General features: G+C 51.0%; 1 protein-coding gene across 5 annotated transcripts in view; it reads left to right on the top strand.

The window, feature by feature from the left end:
• PDZD2 (PDZ domain containing 2) overlaps positions 1–19,110 on the top strand; it is a 411,092-nt gene that overhangs the window by 32,452 nt on the left and 359,530 nt on the right. For 2 of the 5 annotated variants that reach the window (XM_055146291.1, XM_055146226.1), the window contains exon 2: positions 12,673–12,860. The exons of 2 other annotated variants lie outside the window; for them this stretch is intronic. The gene's annotated coding sequence lies outside the window, so the exon portion shown is untranslated. Of the gene's footprint in view, positions 1–10,189; positions 10,461–12,672; positions 12,861–19,110 lie in introns of those variants that run through there. One more of the 5 variants, XM_055146348.1, reaches the window with a different exon arrangement.

Here is a 19,110-nt window from a genome sequence, read left to right on the forward strand (position 1 = left end):
GAGCAGGTAAGCCCGAGAGAGGGAGGCGGGCGGGCAGGCGGGCAGGGGTTTCCTTGAATCGATTTAGAGCGGGGATGGGAAACGCAGAGACTCGACTGGCAGTTCCCCCGCTGGTGATGACTTTCCTGCCCTTGGCTTGCTGCTGTTCTCAGCACTCTCGGGGGCGTTTGTCCGCTGACACACCCGCCCTGCCCGTGATCACTCCCCGCTCACACCTGCTCCCTCCAGCCTGATTGTATGACTCTCAGCCTCTTCCCAGTGCAAGGGGGGGTAGGGGGGGCGGAGTGCAGGGCAAGGCTGGAGGAAGGAAGGTTCTGCAGCCTGTCCCCCAGCCCAGGTGGAGGCCCCCCCGCCTCCCTCGGCCTCCCTTGTTTGGAGAATGTTTAGGGAACGCTGTGGGGCCAGCTTCTTGCAGAAGGTTCGAGATGAGGGCCAGAGAGATAGTACAGTGGGTAGGGCGTTTGCCTTGCTGGGTCCGGTACCTCGTATGGTCTCCAAGCCCCATCAGGAGTGAACTCTGAGCACCACCAATGTGACCCCCCCCTCCAAACACACACACACACACACACACACACACACACACACACCAGGTAGGGTATTGAAGGACCACAGACCACAGAGAGTTTGAAAACAGTGTCCAGCATTGGGCCCCAGGTCAGATACCGCTAACTTTGAAAACTGACATTCTTTTCCTTTTAATTTTTGGTTTGCTTTTGGGCCACGCCTGTGTCAGGGTTACTCCTGACTCCGTGCTCGGGAGTCACTGCTGCTGGTCGTCAGGGGACTGTGCAGAGCCGGGGGTCAAACCCAGGCTCTTGTGTGCAGAGCTTAGGCTAAGCCCCCTGCACAGTCTCGGTCCCAGTAGCTGGCTTCTGTAAGTGGTGCGGTTACATTTAATGATTCTTGAAGTCTCTTTAATCTTTTAAAGAGGAAAATGACCCCATGAAGGGCTGTGGCTTAGCGATCTGTGTTTTGTCCCACCCTGCGTCTCCCTCCTAAAGACCTCCTCGAGTCTGCAGTGCTGTGGACCGCCTGTGCATTTCTCAAAGTTCATAAATTATACCCAATTTCCGGTAGCCCTGAGGTCCTCCCGTGAATATAAAAGGGTATGAATATGAAATATGAAAAACGGCTCTGAATATAAAAAATTCCGATTCCCTTTAGCTGACAAGTCTATCTTTTGTAAACTGTGAGCGATCATCTAATTAATATTATTGTTGTTATTATTATTTTGGTTTGAGGGCCATACCTGCACTCCTGGTTCTGTGCTCAGGTATCACTTCTTTTTTTTTTCCTTTTTTTGGGGTCACACCTGGCGATGCACAGGGGTTATTCCTGGCTCATGCACTCAGGAATTACCCTTGGCGGTGCTCAGGGAATCATATGGGATGCTGGGAATTGAACCCGGGTCGGCCTCGTGCAAGGCAAACGCCTTACCCGCTGTGCTAACAGGTATCACTTCTGATGGTGCTTGGGGGACCATATAGGGTGTTGGGGGTTGAACCTGGGTCAGCTTTATGCAAGGCAAGCACCTTACTATTATACTATCTCTCCAGCCCCTTCCTCTCATATTTTATAGATGAACAAATTGGGACACAGAGAGGTGAATCGCTTCTAAAGCATCCCACAGGGGCTGGAGAGATAGCACAGCGGGTAGGGTGTTTGCCTTGCATGCGGCCAACCCAGGTTCGATCCCCAGCATCCCATATGGTCCCCTGAGCACCGCCAGGGGTAATTCCTGAGTGCAGAGCCAGGAGTGGCCCCTGTGCATTGCCAGGTGTGACCCAAAAAAGCGAAAGAAAGAAAGAAAGAAAGAAAGAAAGGAAGGAAGGAAGGAAGGAAGGAAGGAAGGAAGGAAGAAGAAGAAAGAAAGAAAGAAAGAAAAGAAAGAAAGAAAAATAAAGCATCCCACAGTAAAAACTGTTCTTTGGGATTTCCACCATCGTTCTGCATGGCATGATGTAGGTACATGGCAGTCAGTGTTTAAAGGAAAGCTGCAGGGCCAGAGCCTAGTCCAGTAGCTAGGGCGTCTGCCTTGCACATGGCCAAATAGGGTTCGATCCCACCAGCATCCCATATGGTCCATGAGCATCACCAGGAGTATTTCCTGAGTGCAGAGCCAGGGTGACCCCTGAGCATTGCCAGGTGTGACCCAACAAGGAAAGAAAAGAAAAGAGAAGAAAAGAAAGGAAAAGAAAAGAAAAGAAAGCTGCTGTTTAATTTCTGAAAGAAGTATTTTCAATAGGAGGCTATTTCACCCTGGAATTTGGGGGGGGTGTTGTGCTACACCTGGCATTTCTTGGGGGCTCATCTCGGCTCTCTGCTCAAGAGTGATCCCTGGCAGTGCTTGGGAGACCATATGCAGTGCAGGGGTTACACCTTGGAATGCAATTTTAAAACGCATACAGGGCCAAGGAGCGACTCAATGGGCTGGAGCACAGAATTTGCATGCAGGGGGCCTGGGTTCAATCCCTGGCATTGTCTGGCTCCCTGAGACCCCTCCTGGTGTGATCCCCTAAGCATAGAGAGATGGGAGTAGTCTCTGGGTATTTCTGGATGTGACTTAACCCCCACTCCCCACTATGCCCCCGCCAAAAAATGAAAAAAAGAAAGAAAGAAAAGAAAAGAAACAAGTTCCGTGGATTTGTCCCCTGAAGGCGGCCGCACAGGGTGCATTTCTGTGCTGTTGGAACTGGCAGGTCAACATCTTGCAGACAGACGGTTCTGCGCTCCTTGGTTAGCTCCTACCCAGCGCAGATCTGACTCACGGGTGAGATCATGAGAAATCCAGGCTGTTTTTCTCGATGACTTTTTCTTTCCGATTCCAATTTTCTTTTGCGGTATTTGGCTCCGTCTGACAGCCATGCTGGGGACGGGAATCTTGCAGAGGCTGTCCTGAGGGTGGCCTCTGCCAGCCTCCTCCTCACCCCAGGCAGCGGCAGGGGGGGTCTGGGCGGTGCCAGCGCTCCCCTGGGGCGCATTGGAGGGGAGGTGTGGGTTGGTCGGTGTGCGCATGCGCACACGGACGTGTGCCACTGCGTGTGCTGGTTTAATGACAAAATTGTGAATGTCCCTTTCCTAGAATTTGAGGGATTCTGGGAAGACCTTCTATTTGCATTCAGCACATGTTAACTTAATACCCACCCTTTTCCTTGGTGCTGAAGATACGTAATGGAGATTTCTACCATCTAGAGGAAGTTATTGTAATTCGATGCAATTATAATGAAATTTTGTAAAATGTGTTGAATTTACTAAATCCAATTAAATTTTTAAAAGGAACTATTATGCTACTCAATGTATTAGGATTATGTTAGCTGCAGTGAAAAATCTCCAAAATTTGTTATTTATTTATTTTTGCGGGTTTTTTTTCTCTTTGGCTGGCTTATTTTTGTGGTCCACATCTTGTGGTGCTTGGGGCATACTCCTACCTCTGTGCTTAGTGATCACTCCTGGTGGGACTCAGGGGGCCATAATGCATGCCAGGGATCAAACCTGGGTCAGCCACATGCCAGGCAAGAACCCTGCCCACCGTACTATGGTTCCAGTCACTTTTTGTATTTTTATTTGTGTCCAGAGCTTAGTCCTGGCTCTGGCCTCGGGTCCGTCCTGGAGCTGCTGGGGGCAGTTTGTGCCTGGGGATTCAGAGTCAGCCGCACGAGAGGCAGGGGCCATAACCTGTACTGTCTCTAGCCCACTTCGTCGCATTCCAGCAGCTTAGAACAACACAAAAATTCCTTCTCACAAAACAGCCTGAGTGTATGAGGGCAAGACTTTCTGGTCAGCCATTACTTAAAAGAAATATAATTTTTGCCCCCCGACCCGCCCCCTCTCGCAGTGGTTGGCGTTCCAGCGGCCACCCTGGGGTGCCCAGGGGTCCTGCATAGATCCTCACACATGTCCAGCACATGTTCCATTGCTTTGGGTCTCCCTGGTCCTTGATCAGCTGTTCTTGGGTCTTCTTCTTCCTTCCTTCCTTCCTTCCTTCCTTCCTTCCTTCCTTCCTTCCTTCCTTCCTTCCTTCCTTCCTTCCTTCCTTCCTTCAGTCCCTCTTTCCCTCCCTTCCTTCCTCCCTCCCTTTCTTCCTTCCCTCCTTTCTTTCCCTCCCTTCCCTTCTTTCCTTCCTCCCTACCATCTTTTCTTTTTTTTTTCTGTGAGGCAAGGTAGTTTTTATTGCATAAAATCTGGATAGAAAGATGCAAGAGGAGAGGAAGAGGAGGACCATGTTTGAGAGAGCAGAGGCTTCTCCAGAGTGGAAATAAGCAAAGAAACAGAAAAGTAAGTGACATACTGTTCAGGGGAGAACATGGGCTTGAAGAGTGGCTGTTCTTGGGTCTCCATCTTCCCCACCTCCTGTCTCCCGCCTCCAGGGCTGCAGTGGTCACCTCTCCCTCCCTCTGGGAGGAGAGAGGAGCTTGGGCGCTTTTCCTGGCTCAGTGCTCAAGGGTTACACCCAGAGGTGCTCCGGGAACCCCCCGAGCGGTGATGGGGATGGGACCCAGCCTTGCATGTGTGCCCCCGTCCTTCTCCCTGGCCCACCGCCCTGGTTTGAAAGTGGACTTGTTGCTTCTCACTTGTGGTCAGTAAGAACACATGCAAAGGCGTCTGGGAATGGAGTCCCTGCGCGTTCAGGGGGGACTTGGGTGCCTGATTGAGTCTCTGCTGTGACCCGGAGCACACACTTGCCCGTTCAGTGAGCCCTTTCCCTGGCGTAACAGCCAGGGCTCTAGGGGCCTCGGGGAGACGAGGGAGGCCGGGCAGTCCCTAGCTGGTGGGGTGGTGGAGAAGCATGTGACCTTCCTACCAAGTCCAAACGCCCCGCGTCGAATGCCCCGGTTCTTAGAGCTGAAGATGCAGCCTGCGTGCTCCCCACTAACCATGAGACTGTGGGGTGCTCTCTGGGGTTCAGGGTCCACATGCTGGAGAAGGTGGAGGCACCCGGGGCAGGGAGGGGGGCGCTCTCCCTGGGGAAAGCATGGCCCTTGGCAACAGGACGAGGCAGAGGACATCCAGGGGTCTTGCTCTCCCAGCTAGAGGCCTGAGGGAGGGTGCGTGGAAGCTTCTAGAGTCGAAGCAGTGGGCTCTGCCTGTTCCTGTCCCAACAGGCCCCCAAGGAACACGGGGTATTAATTTGGAGCTATAAGGAATGAGCCTGTTTCTCCTGCACTTGAACTTAGCTCCTAATTCAAGAAATATTTTCTTACTAATTATTTTTAATGATCTCAAGGAAAGTGCTTTTTGCGATTATCTTGACAAGTTCATACATGCTAGGGCCCGGCTGATCCTGCGTTTATGAGGTGACGGCTGCTTTTACTGTTTAGGTTACCATTACAGGGACCTAAAAATAGCGCGGGCCGCTGGGTGCTCAGAAGGGAACTTGGCAGGAGGGCTCGGCCAAAGCCCCAAGTAACCCCACGGGCTCTCAGCGCTGGCCTCCGAAGCTTGGTTCTCTACAGCCTGCAGTTGGGGGCTGTTCCTCTGCGAATAGTCATCATCCATAGAGACGAAAGGCCACGCATCGCAGGCGCGGGCCACATCTTTATGGGATCGAGGGAACTGTGGTTTGCAGTAGTGTAAATGCAATGCCACCGCATCACATCCAGTACCAAAACCCATTAACTGCTGTCCTTAAGACCCTCTTAGCTACCTCCATCCTTTCCTTGCTAACTCCGCCCCCTCTGTTGTAACCCCACCCCTTCATAGTAACTCCACCCACTCCCTGGTAATCCCGCCCCCTCCTTTGTAAGCCCACCCCTTCATAGCAACTCCACCCACTCCCTGGTAACCCCGCCCTCTCTGTTGTAACTCCACCTTCCATAGTAACTCTACCTACTGATAACTCCACCCCTCCTGATACTTTACCCTCTCCTTGGTATTTCGAATGCCCTCCTTGGTAACCTCGGTTTTGTCATCAGAGTCTAAGGAAAATTTATTCAGGAAAATTTATTCTCCCCATTGTCCATTTTCTTGCTTACTTGCTTTCTACACTGCATATAAGTGAGATCTGATATTTCTCCTCCTTTTGACAAGTTTCACTTAACATGGCATTCTGTCTCATTCTATCCTACATTAAAATGCAAAATTTTATATAGGTGTGTGTGTGTGTGTGTGTGTGTGTGTCCATTGTGAATATATACCACACCTTCTTTTTCACTCCTCTGTTGTTGGATGGTTTCCAAATTTTGGCTATTACAAATAAAGGGCTGGAGCGGTAGCACAGCAGGTAAGGTGTTTGCCTTACACACAACCGATCTGGGTTCGATTCCTTTGCCCCTCTCAGGGAGCATGGCAAGCTACCGAGAATATCCCGCATGGCAGAGCCTGGCAAGCTCCCTGTGACATATTCGATATGCCAAAAACAGTAACAGCAAGTCTCACAATAGAGACGTTACTGGTGCCCGCTCAAGCAAATCGATGATCAAAAGGGGTGACAGTGACAGTAACAGCGACAGTCCTTGTATCTTTTCAAATTAGTGTTTTGTGTTCTTGAGAAAGGGCCCTGGTGGTGGAATTGCTGGGTCACGTGGGAGTTCTTATTTTTTTGAGGAGTCTGTGCCTGGGGAGCTGGGCAAGCACCCCACCTTGTCACAGGAGCAGAGGACTTGGGTCCCACTGATTGGCTCACTGGAGAACAGCCCTGACCGTCCCCAAGGAAACACATCACATCTGCTTAGTTATCAGTTCAGTGGCTCATCAGTCCTTTGAATTACAAAGTTATAAAGTTGTTCCTGATCGGGTTTCAGCATGCAGTGTTCCAACACCCATCCCTTCACCAGTGTTCACTTCCCTCTACCAGTGTCCCCAGTTTCCCTCCCTCCACCCCCACCCCTTCCAAGTCTGGCCCTATGGCAGGCACTTACCAGTTGGCTTTTGATGACGCATTTGCATGCCAAGATCATTTGGGCTTTGGCACTTGGGGCTCCTGCTCTTTCTCATGTCATAAATGGGGAGTGCTAACCCAGGGGGGGAGGCTGTTTGGAGGTTTTGAGTAGAGGCCCTTTTAAATGATCAATCTTCCTCGCAGGCCAGCATGGCTAATGATAGACTAGGGCAAAACAAAATCGTGGCCGCCAGAGCACGGCCGGGTCCAAAAGGTCTGCTGCTTAATGCAGCGCGGTGGGGAGTGAAGGATGACAGGCCGCGTTCTGTTCGGATCGGCGTCCCAGGAGCTTCTTGGGTTTCTTTGTTTTTTAAACATCAGGGGCTGGAGAAAGAGCTCAAAGAGCTGGTGCGCATGCTCAGCAGGTAGGAGGTCTGGGTTTGAACACTGGTACTGCACGGTCCCCTGAGCACTGCTGGATGTGACCCGGAAACCGTCAAGATGAAGATGTGATGAACACGAAGCTCGTCTAAGGTGGGCCGTGCTTGAATACGGACGCCAGTAATCAGGAGAACTGTTCTGGAGCGTTTATGCAGATCAGGACTTGACCAACGCCTTAAATCCTGTCTCGTTAGAACCTTACCACAGACCTGCATGCAGGGGCTGCTGTCATTCCCTATACACAGATGACAAAACTGAGGCCCGGGGAGCTGAGTAAATACCGGGTGAGGAACTGACTGTTGTTCCACCACATTCCCGAGCTAGTGGCCCAACCTCTAGTGTCCCTTATTTCCTAGATGCCAAGGCGAAATTCCATGGAGGGCTCGCTTGATATAGGAGAGCAATGTTATTATTATACCTGGTTTGGGACCTCCCCACGACATGCTGGAGGTTGCCCCCAGAGGTTCTGGGGACGCCATGTGGTGCCAGGGATTGGTCCAGAATTTGCTGTGTGCGAGGCAAGTGTCTTAGCGCCTGTACTCTTCCTTCCATCCAGAGTCTGTCATAAAAAAAAAAATTAAAAAATTAAATTTTGAAAAGGGGAAGTAGGAGAGGAGGGAAGCTTTCTTTCTTTCTTTCTTTCTTTCTTTCTTTCTTTCTTTCTTTCTTTCTTTCTTTCTTTCTTTCTTTCTTTCTTTCTTTCTTTCTTTCTTTCTCTTTTTTGTCTTTTTGAGTCACACCCAGTGATGCACAGGGGTTACTCCTAGCCCTGCACTCAGGAATTACTCCTGTTGGTGCTCAGGGGACCATATGGGATGTTGGGGATCGAACCGGGGTTGGTCGCGTGCAAGGCAGACACCCTGCTCTGGCCCGAGGAGGGAAGCTTTCTTTGGGAGAAACCCCAATGTGCCAACATTTGAGATTCTTTCTAGACGGTGTAGAGGAGATAGTCTGGGAGCTGGGCATAGGGTCGGTCTCTGAGCCACTGAGAGGCTGCATGTACGGTGGAGGGAAACCCTGAAGGAGCATGAGAGGGCTGGCAGGCAGGGGGTGGGGGAGAGACCCCCTTTCCATACCCCCGAGCCCCAGGAATAATTCAGGCCTGAGCTCTGGAGGCTTCCAGGGGATGCTGTCCCCTTGCCCGTTGTGATTTGTCACCATCATCTGGTTCCTATTGTCTGTAAAAGTGGAAATTCCAGAGCCAGAGTGATAGTTCAGTGGTTGCGGGTTTGCTTTGCATGCGGCCGACCTGGGTTTGATCCCCAGCACTCCATATGGCCCCTGAGCCCAACCAGGAGTGGTCTCTGAGCCTGGTGATGGGGTTGGCATTGGGAAATGGCAGACTTAAAACTTGATTATGAATAACTTTGTAATCACAGCACTGCAATTTAAAAAAATGTTTTTTTTTAAGTGACAGTTCCTTGGAGACCTTCTCCGTGCCTTAGTGCAGAGGGTGATCGCATCAGGGGAGCTCTTAGGTGGGGAGTCACCGGAGGAGGGTCCCAGAAACAAAGTGCTCCCCTGGGCTGTGAAAAGGGGTGCCTGGGTGCCCCACTGGCCGGGCCCTTTCCAGAACATTCTCTGACAGAGCCGCACACCAGAAGGGATGGAGCTGCATCCTGGCCTCTGTGAGAACAAACTCTGAGCTCTGAATTGCAAACTGCCACAGTTGGGGGGCGCACTCTGGCCGCCTTATGGGGGTGCCCAGCCCAGAGCAGCAGCTGTAAGTGCTCCCGTGGCTTCCCCGGGGCAGGCTGTGCCTCAGGGGTGGAGGGAAGGGGGCTCAGTGGAGGGACTGAAGGTGACTCCCCCCCTTCCTGTATTCCTCCCATCAGGAACATCAGGTGGGGCTTTGATGAGTTCGAGGGGTGAAGACCCCGGAGCACCCTTCTTGTCCCCTTCTCCCTGCACGTCAGCTACCCCGAATGGCCCCGCGTCTTGACCTTGGACCCGCTGCCTCCCCCACGGGAACCTGTGTCTGTTGTTGAAGCCGCCATGTTTGTTTCAGTGGCCAGTCTAGGCCAAGGCAGTCATTAGAGGCCAGACAGTTCAGCGGGTAAGGAGCTTGCTTTGCATGCAGCCGACCTGGGTTCGAGCCCAGGCACCCCATAGGGTCACTCAAGCACAGACAGGAGTGATCCTGGAGTGTCGAGCCAGGAGTCACCCCTGAGCACAGCTGGTGTGATTCCTCCCCAAAACCCAATGACAGGGTCTGGCCACGGCTTCCATACACCCTCCAGGCCAGACAGGGGGCTGTGGGGGGGAGCATCAGTGAATACGGGGAATCAGACAGTGCCTTTTTTTTTTTTTTTTTGCTATTTGGGTCACTCCTGACTCTGCACTCAGGAATCGCCCCTGGCGGTGCTCATGTGACCATATGGGATGCTGGGAATCGAACCTGGGCCGGCCGCGTGCAAGGCAAACGCCTTACCCGCTGTGCTATTGCTCCAGCCCCAGACAGTGCATTGCTCTTCAGTTATTTTCAGAGACGGGAGGTTGTTCAGAGAGACGGAGCACGTGCCTTGCCCGAGTGTAGCGGCTGGGTGTAGCATCAGCAGGCACCAAGCCCATTCTGGACCTGTGTCACAGGGGTGGCCCCTAGACCCTGTGGTTGGGGGGGACCCTGCGTACCTCCCCCATAACTTAATTCCTTTAAGAACAGGAATTGATGCCATGTACATGTTCTTCCTATTTTCCAAGAGGTTGAACTGGCTACTAATGCACTAAATCATGTTGTTTCTTTAGTGATATTTATTTTCTTAGTATCTTTATTGGAAACCCAAAGCTCAATGTACTTTAGTTCCCCAAACAGTAACTGTCAGGTTGCTTTATTGGCCTGCGAAACCCAGCTGACCTGAAGCAGCTGCATCAGGCGGTGAGGGGGGAGGTGGCAGCAGCGTGCCGAGGGGAGAGCTCAGGCTGGCAAGGCCCAGGGGGTGACAGAGAGGGGATGCTCGGGCCTTAGAGAGAGGGGACAGGGGATGCGTGAGCACTGGGGAGTCATGATCAGACAGCGTGGATGAGTGCAGGCTTGTGGAGGCCCCGTGTGCTGGGTTTCTGTTGATGGAGATTCGGCCGTGCAGCAGCCTTTAACGCTGACGTGATTGTTGCCTCAACAAGAGAGATGATGAGTGGGTTCCCCACTAAAGCCCAGGAAGGTTCAAACCCTGCTTCTGTGTGTCGCTATCTAGAGAACATCCTGGTATGTGATGACTCCCTTCTGTGAGACCCCTGTCTGTGTGAGACCCCATCTGTGTGAGACTCACTTCTGTGATAACTCCATCTCTGTGAGAACCCCTTCTGTGAGAACCCCATCTCTGTGAGACCCCCATCTCTGTGAGAACCCCTTCTGTGAGAACCCCATCTCTGTGAGACCCCCATCTCTGTGAGAACCCCTTCTGTGAGAACCCCATCTCTGTGAGACCCCCATCTCTGTGAGAACCCCTTCTGTGAGGCCCCTTTCCTGTGAGACCCCCTTCTCTGTGAAATACATTCTCTGTGAGACCTCTTTTTTGTCAGACCCCCTTCTCTTTTGAGATACCTCCGCAATACCTCCTTTTGTGAGACCCCCTTCTGTGTGGGACCCCCTTCTGTGTGAGATTCCCTTCTCTATGAGACCCCTTCTTGTGAAACCCCTTTCTGTCAGACTTCCCTCTGTGTGAGACCCCCTTCTGTGAGACCCCCTTCTGTGTGAGATCTCTTCTCTGTGAGACCCCTTCCTTGAGATTCCTTTCTGCCAGACTTCTCTTCTGTGTGAGACCCCCTTCTGTGTGAGATCTCTTCTCTGTGAAACCCCTTCCTTGAGACCCCTTTCTGTCAGACCTCCCTTCTTGGTGAGACCCCCTTCTGTGAGACCCCCTTCTGTGTGAGATGCCTTCTCTGTGAGACCCTTGTCTGTGAGACTCCTTTTCTGTGAGAGCCCTTCTCTAGGAGACCTTCTGTGAGACCTTTTGCCTGTGAGACCCTTTTTCTCTAATTTATGTGTGTTGTTTGCTTTGTTTTGTTTGTTGGTGGGGGGGGGGGCACACCCTGTGGTGCTCAGGGGACCATGCGGTGCCAGGGATCAAACCCAGACCTCCCATATGCAAAGTGTGTCTCCAGCCCATTGAACTGTCTCCCCAGCTCAATACTTTCCTCTTCTTCTTCTTCTTCTTTTTTTTTTTCTTAAGACACGATGTCAAAACATTTTGCCCTGCCAGACAGCAGGCAAGTGACACGGGCAAGCCAGTGGTCTGTCTGTTGACAAAGCCACCCCCCACCCTCCACCCCCGTGAAACTACCTACACAAGGGCTGTCTTGCCTCGGGTGGGAGATAACGCCACCGAGCATCAGCTCTCCACGAAAGTGACTTTATCAGCGCTGCTTTCCCCGCCGCACCTGATGGAAAGATCCACACTGGGCTGGCACCAGCGCCACGCTTTCTTGCGGGAAGCAAAATATTTTATTTCATGTTTGCAAAGCAGCTTATGCTTAAAGACATCTCCAATATGCAGCCTTTCCGACGTTTCCTTCTTGACAGCGGGGGATTTGCAAAAGCGGCTGGAGGCAGCTGCTCTTTCATCTCGAGAGACTTGTCTGGGGGACACACTGAGGTTCCTCGTGGGTGTGTGTGTAGGGGGGCATCGAGGCTGGATGAGGGGCTGAGAATGTCCTGATCACACTGGGTTGGGGTTTGAACATTGGTCCCTTTTTGGGGGGGCCAAGAGGAGGGAGAGAGAGGGTCTGACTGTGCATTCAGCCTGCGGCTGTGCTTTGGAAGGATCTTTGCCCTTGGAAACCCTGGTTTAAAAGCTGGAGCAGGGGCTGGAGTGATAGCACAGCGGGTAGGGCATTTGCCTTGCACGCAGCCGACCCGGGTTCAAATCCCAGCATCCCATATGGTCCCCTGAGCACCACCAGGGGTGATTCCTGAGTGCATGAGCCAGGAGTGACCCCTGTGCATTGCTGGGTGTGACCCAAAAAGAAAAAAATAAAAATAAAAGCTGGAGCAATAGCACAGCGGGTAGGGCATTTGCCTTGCACGCGCCGACCCGGGTTCGATTCCCAGCATCCCATATGGTCGCCTGAGCACTGCCAGGGGTGATCTCTGACTGCAGAGCCATGAGTAACCCCTGTGCATCGCCGGGTGTGACCCAAAAAGCAAAATAAAATAAAAGCTCTCCCCCTCATGCTGGTTCTTGGGAAGCCGAGTCCTCCCACGCTGCTGTGAGGGGCTGGCTCGGTGCGGCTCGAGTTTCCGGGCCAGATTCTGGTGGTGAGCGCACGCAGGCAGCCAGCAGCCAAGCCCCCGGCCAGCCTTGTCTGAGCTTGATGACTCTGCTGCTTTCTGGAACCTCTGCCGGCTTGTCCTTGAAATCCCTGACCACATGCCAGTCCCTGCTGTGCTTGTAAAACCTCTCCCGTTGTCTGTACAGGCAACCTGTGTGCCGCCTGGCAGCTCGGCCCTCGCTGTTTCGCAAGACGGATGGTGGCAACTGGGCCAGCTTGAGTTTCTCTGGCCGTCTGACCTTCTCCAGAGAGTAGGTGACTGTTGCTGGCCCCTTGGGGGATTGTCCGGCTCGGAACTCCTTCCCAGGATCCCCCCAGCCTTCTCACTGTCAAGGTCAGTATCTTGCAAAACCATTACCACTGCTCATGTAAATATTCTGCTCCCCACCCCCCACCCCCGCAGTCCCCTGTGGATGGAGAGCTTTGCCCTATGGCCAGTAAATGCTCCTGGATGTTGGGTGGTAGATTGCTGTTAGTTTTCTTTCTTTTTCTTTCTAAATTTTTCATTTTCATAAAGTTGTTTACAATAATTGATGACATTCAACATTTCAACTCCAATCCCACCCCCATTACACCCCCATTACACCTTCCCACCACCATGACTTCAAATTTTCCCACCACTACTCAAGCCTGCCCCACAGGCAGATGCTAGGTAATTTATTTTGTATTGCTCTGTTATGGGCTGGAGCCATAGCACAGTGAGTAGGGCTTGCACACTGCCGACCTGGGTTCGATTCCTCCATCCCTCTCCAAGAGCCTGGCAAGCTACCGAGAGTATCCCACCCGCACGGCAGAGCCTGACAAGCTACCCATGGCGTATTCGATACGCCAAAAACAGTAACAACAGGTCTCACAATGGAGACGTTACCGGTGCCCACTTGAGCAAATCGATGAGCAATGGGATGACAGTGATACAGTGATACAGTGATACAGTGATTGCTTTGTTATGAATAGTATGCGATGTCTGTAAGGGTCTAGCTCACAGTGACTCGACATAAAAGTGAAAAAAAAATATGAGATGTCACATGGCTGCTTATGCAGCTGCATGCTCCTGGAATTCTAAGATTTTAAATAATTAGGGTCCAGAAACATCTCTGCTGCGAGCTGCTCGGTTCTGAGATTCATTTGTGAGTCTCTGGATCATGGCCATTGATACACTTAAATGGTACCCAGAGGCAGTTCATGGGCGTGACTGCCAGGACCCCAGAAGGGCCAGGAGATAAAAAAGGGAGTCCCAGACCGAACTCCTTGAGGCCTGGCATTTTCAGTCATTGGTCCCACATACCTGGGTTTTTCAATGGATTTATTCTCTTGCTCAGGGGTTGGGGGCCCAGGACAAGCCTGTGAAGGTTGGCTGTGAGGGTGGCGGCCATTGGGTTCTGGAGGTTTGCGGCTGCCGGGGTTCCTTTGGGGCAGGCAGCTATTAGTTTTCTTGATCATGGGATAAACATGGGAGATTTGATACTGTTGGCCTATTGATAGGGTCGGCTTCAAAAGCATCCACTTTAGGGCTGGAGAGCGTGCTTTTTCCAAAGGCGCCCAAAAAATGCCAGGAGTGACATTTTTTTTGGGGGGGGGCTCACACCCGGCGATGCACAGGGATCAGGGATTACTCCTGGCTCATGCACTCAGGAATTAACTCCTGGCGGTGCTCAGGTGACCATGTGGAATGCTAGGAATCGAACCTGAGTCGACTGCGTGCAAGGCCAACGTCCTGCCCGCTGTGCTATCACTCCAGCCCTGGTGAGTGACCCTTTGAGTACAGAGTGGGGTATAACTCCTGAGCACTGGCCGGTGTGCCCCCCAAAAACAGATATGCAGACACACGTATACACAAACCGTATTATTTATTCATTAATTAATTCTGTGGGTGCCGAGGTGTGAACCTAGGACATCTCACCTGTAAGTCTAGTGCCCCACCACTGTGTGACATCTCTGGCCCCCAAGCCTTCTGTTACTTATCATGTCGTGCGGGTAGGTGGAGGGCTTGCTCCATGTGTGATGTGCTCAGGAGCTACTCCTGATGTGGTACTCAGGGGACCACGCGGTGCTGGGGCTTTAACGTAGGTCTCCCACATGCAGACCATATGTCCCAGCCCTTTGCAGTCCTTTGATCATTTTCTTGGCCTCATTTATTTTTTGTGGAAGGTGGTCGTGCCAGGGCTTACTCCTGGCACTATGCATAAGGGGTCACTCTTAGCGGTGCTCAGGGGACCACATGGGGTATCGGGGATTGAACCCAGTTTGAGTGCATACAAGGCAAGCACCCTGCCTGCTGTACCATTTATCTGGCCTCATTTGTTTATTTATTTATTTGTTGTTTCGGGGTCACACCTGGTGATGCTCAGGGGTTACTCTTGGCTCTGCACTCAGGAGTCCCTCATGGTGGTGCTTTGGGAGCTATATAGGATACTGGGGATTGAACTGTGCAAGGCAAATGCCCTACCCACTGGAGTATCACTGTAGCCCCCGTGTTTTTTTTTTTGTTTTTTTTTTTTAATTTTATTAGTTTATTTTTAATTAGAGAGTCATCGTGAGGGTACAGTTACAGATCCATACAACTTTATGCTCATGCTTCCCCCATACAAAGTTCAATAACCCATCCCTTCACCAGTGCCCATTCTCCACCACCCGTAAACCCAACATCCCTCCCCCCCTCCCCAGACCCGTGCCCCCCACCCCACCCTGCCACTATGGCAGGGAATTCCCTTTTGTTCTCTCTCTCTGATTAGGTGTTGTGGTTTGCAAAAGAGGTGTTGAGTGGCCATTGTGTTCAGTCTCTAGTCTGTATTCCGCCTGCCTCACCCTTCCCCCACATGACCTCCAACCACATTTTGCTTGGTGGTCCCTTCCCTGAGTTACCCAGAATGAGAGACCAGCCCTCCAACCACATTTTGCTTGGTGGTCCCTTCCCTGAGTTACCCAGAATGAGAGACTAGCCCTCCAACCACATTTTGCTTGGTGGTCCCTTCCCTGAGTTACCCAGAATGAGAGACCAGCCCTCCAACCACATTTTGCTTGGTGGTCCCTTCCCTGAGTTACCCAGAATGAGAGACCAGCCTCCAAGCCATGGAAACAATCTCCTGGTACCTATTTCTACTATTCTTGGTAGCCCCCGTGTTTTTAATAGACTTTTAATTCTGGAATAAATTTAGCTGAAGAGAAATAGTGCCAAGATGGTTAAGGGTGTCTCTTATCTCTGGTCCCTGATTGTGTTTTATTTGCTTTTTACTTATTTATTTTTTGCAAGGTAACTTCTATCAGAAGAAATTACAGTGGGTAGGGCGTTTGCCTTGCATGTGGCTGACCTGGGTTTGATTCCTCTGCCCCTCTCAGAGAGCCTTGCAAGCTACCGAGAGTATCCCGCCTGCACGGCAGAGCCTGACAAGCTACCCGTGGTGTATTCAATATGCCAGAAATAGTAACAACAGATCTCACAATGGAGACATTACTAGTGCCTGCTCAAGCAAATTGATGAACAACGGGACAACAGTGCTACAGTGCAGATGTGAGGGGAGAGAAAGAGAAGAACACATGTTCAAGAAAGAGCACAGGCTTAAAAAAGCAAGCTGGGTCCCTACTGTTAATATCTCCCGCAACCAGGATGCTTTGGGTAAAACAAGGAAACCCCTCACCCCCAAAAACACTCGTAAGCTGCTCTCCATACCCTCTCCCGAGTTCACTGCTGAACCTTCCCCCTTTCCTGGGTGCAGCCCAGCACACCATTATGCACTTAGTGGCCTCTGCTTTGGATCAGAGTCCAAAGCAGAGCTTTGGACTTTTAGCTTAGGCAAAAGCCAAATGCACAATGAATCATATGGAGCGTGGGGTTGTCTTACAGGGAATACACTTTCTCCTCTCTGATAACCAAGACGTAACCGTGATCATTCTAAGTTGTAAGCAGTAGATGCTAGTGACGTCATTGACATCCCAGATTCTTCCTGATGTATTATCCTGCTTGGGTTTACATCTCCAGGCTTCTCTTTGTTGTATTGTGACCTCAAGAAAATGAAAACTCGGCCAGAGCAATAGTACCGCAGGTAGGGTGTTTGCCTTGCATGCTGCCGACCTAGGTTTGATCTCCGGCATCTTCTATGGTCCCCCGAGCACTGCTAGGAGTAATTTCCAATGCAGAGCCAAGAGTAATCCTTGAGCATTACCAGGAATGATCCCCCCCGCTGGAAAAAAAAATTAAAGAAAAGAAAAGAAAAAACTCTCTGAGCGCCATCATTTTGATATTGAATCCCAAGTTATAATGTAATACTAAGAATGTTAGATAATTAAGTTGCGTTATTATGTATTTGTCATAATATATTATGTCTAGTAATAATATGCTCTATAATTATAACGCATAATTATATAGTTAAATTATATAATTATGAAACATAGTCGGCTACATTATGTTATAATGATAGACTTTCTAATATAAAACACTGATAGGATATACACATATTACATAAATGTATATGTCTCCCAACCTGTCTACCCTACCTGCCATTATCTGATCTTGCCATTATGTGGAAAGCTTTTAAAATTTAAAAAAAATAAAATAAAATAAAACCTCCTTTTCTGGGTGCTGGAGCATACAGTAAGAAAGTTGTTTGTCTTGTACATGACTGACCCTGCTTTGATACCTCGTACCCCATATGACCGGGAGTAATCCCTGAGCGCAGAACGGGAATAAACTCTGAGCAAGGCCGGTTTCCACCCCCGCACCATGCCCCAGAATAGGATAAAGTAAAAACTCACTTTCTAGGGGGCTGGAGCGATAGCACAGCAGGTAGGGCATTTGCCTTGACTGCGGCTGACCCGGGTTCGATTCCCAGCATCCCATATGGTCCCCTGAGCACCGCCAGAGGTGATCCTGAGTGCAGAGCCAAGAGTAACCCTTGTGCATTGCCAGGTGTGACCCAAAAAGCAAAAAAAACCCAAAAAACAAAACTCGATTCCTAAAGTTAGCGCCTACATGGGCTCAGCGGAAGAGAGTATGTTGCATGTGTATGAAGTTCTGCATTTGGTCCCCAGCAAACCCACCCCCCAGATTAGTCCATAGAATAACAACTTGACCTTTGAAAATATTTGCCCGTGATTTGACTGCAGTCACCCTCTGAGGGGCCTGCAGGAGGAACTGCATAGAGGCTCTCGCGTCTGCCTTGCAAGCCTGTGGTCAGGACTTCCGATGGCCTTGTCACTGTGTGCCCAGTGGGATCGTGGCCCATCTGCTATTTGTCATCTCCAGAGCCACACGCAGTTTCCAGCTCCTTGGCTAGGCGTGTGTGAGCACCCCCAAAAGGGGGGGTGAGTCCTGGTGAGCTCCTGCACTGAAGAGGTGTGCAAGCACCACAGCCAGGGAGCACGGCTTCGGTGAGCTCCAGGGAGCACCATACCAGAACCATGGTCCCTAAGGAGCATCTGTGCCAGCCCCATGGTCAGGCGTCACACCTGATGTCTGATCCCGGTGAGCAACATACATAGCCAGAACCACAACCAGGAGAAGAGAAGAAGAGGGTGGGTGGGCCGGGCCAGGGTTGGAGGAAGGTGAGCCAGGAAATTCAAGACACAAGCATCAAGGCAATGGCCTTGCATGCACCTGATTCAAGCCCCAGCATCCCACAGGGTTCCCTGAGCCTCACCAGGAATGATTCCCTGAGCACAGAGTCTGGAGGAATTCCCGAGGACCATGGGGCTTGAACCCCAACAGCAAGTAGAAAAAATTTACAAGTTGATTTTAGCAACTATTGGATAGACGAGTGTATATTTTTTGTTCACTTCTCTACCTGTCCTTTTGACTTGGTCACGCCTTGAGTCCCTGTTTTCCAGGTCATGGGACAGCGTGCGGAGCTTGGGGTATTTGGCCTTTGGACAGACCTGACTTCCCGTCACTCTAGCCACAAGGGAGTCATACTTCGTGTCCATTTGGTCACTGGAAAGAGAAAGAGAAGCCCCCTCGCCTTCTCTCTGCTTTTCTCCAAGGGACTGTGAACCTCTTGGTGACTCTAGAAACTCCACACAAATCAAAGCAAGAAAGAAAACAGCGTTGTGTGGATAGTGTGGCTCAGTGGTCGAACCCCTGCCTCCTTTCTGCTGTAAACACAGAGAGAGAAATGAGAAAATGCGTGACCAATCGTAAAGCACCAGCTTCCTTGCGCTGATCTTTCTTTCTTTTTTTTTTTTCTTTTGGGTTTTGGGCGACAGCCAGGTGGTGGTACTCCGGGGACCATATGGGATGCTGGGGTTCGATCCCAGGTCAGCCGAGCAAAAGGCAAACCCCTATGCACGATACTGTCTCTCCAGCCCGCGCTGAGCTAATCTTCAGACAACTTGTTTAGAAGAATGGAAGATGTCCAGAGAGATGCTGACCCCGAGGAGAGGGACTGTAGGGGCATCGTTGAGGCTCCCTGAGCGAGAGACAGCAAAAAACAGAGCCCAGGACCAAAGCAAGGGTATAATTTTTTTTTTTCTGGAAGTCCACATTCTTTCTTCTCCCAAAGACCCACAGAGATAATTACACGATTGGAAAATTAGCCCCCAGAGGGAAGTTGAAAGGAGCTGGAACTGGTTAAACCAGAGGAGGTGAGAGCACA

This window comes from Sorex araneus, chromosome 1 (assembly GCF_027595985.1).
Source record: "Sorex araneus isolate mSorAra2 chromosome 1, mSorAra2.pri, whole genome shotgun sequence".
Classification (NCBI taxonomy): Eukaryota; Metazoa; Chordata; class Mammalia; order Eulipotyphla; family Soricidae; genus Sorex; species Sorex araneus.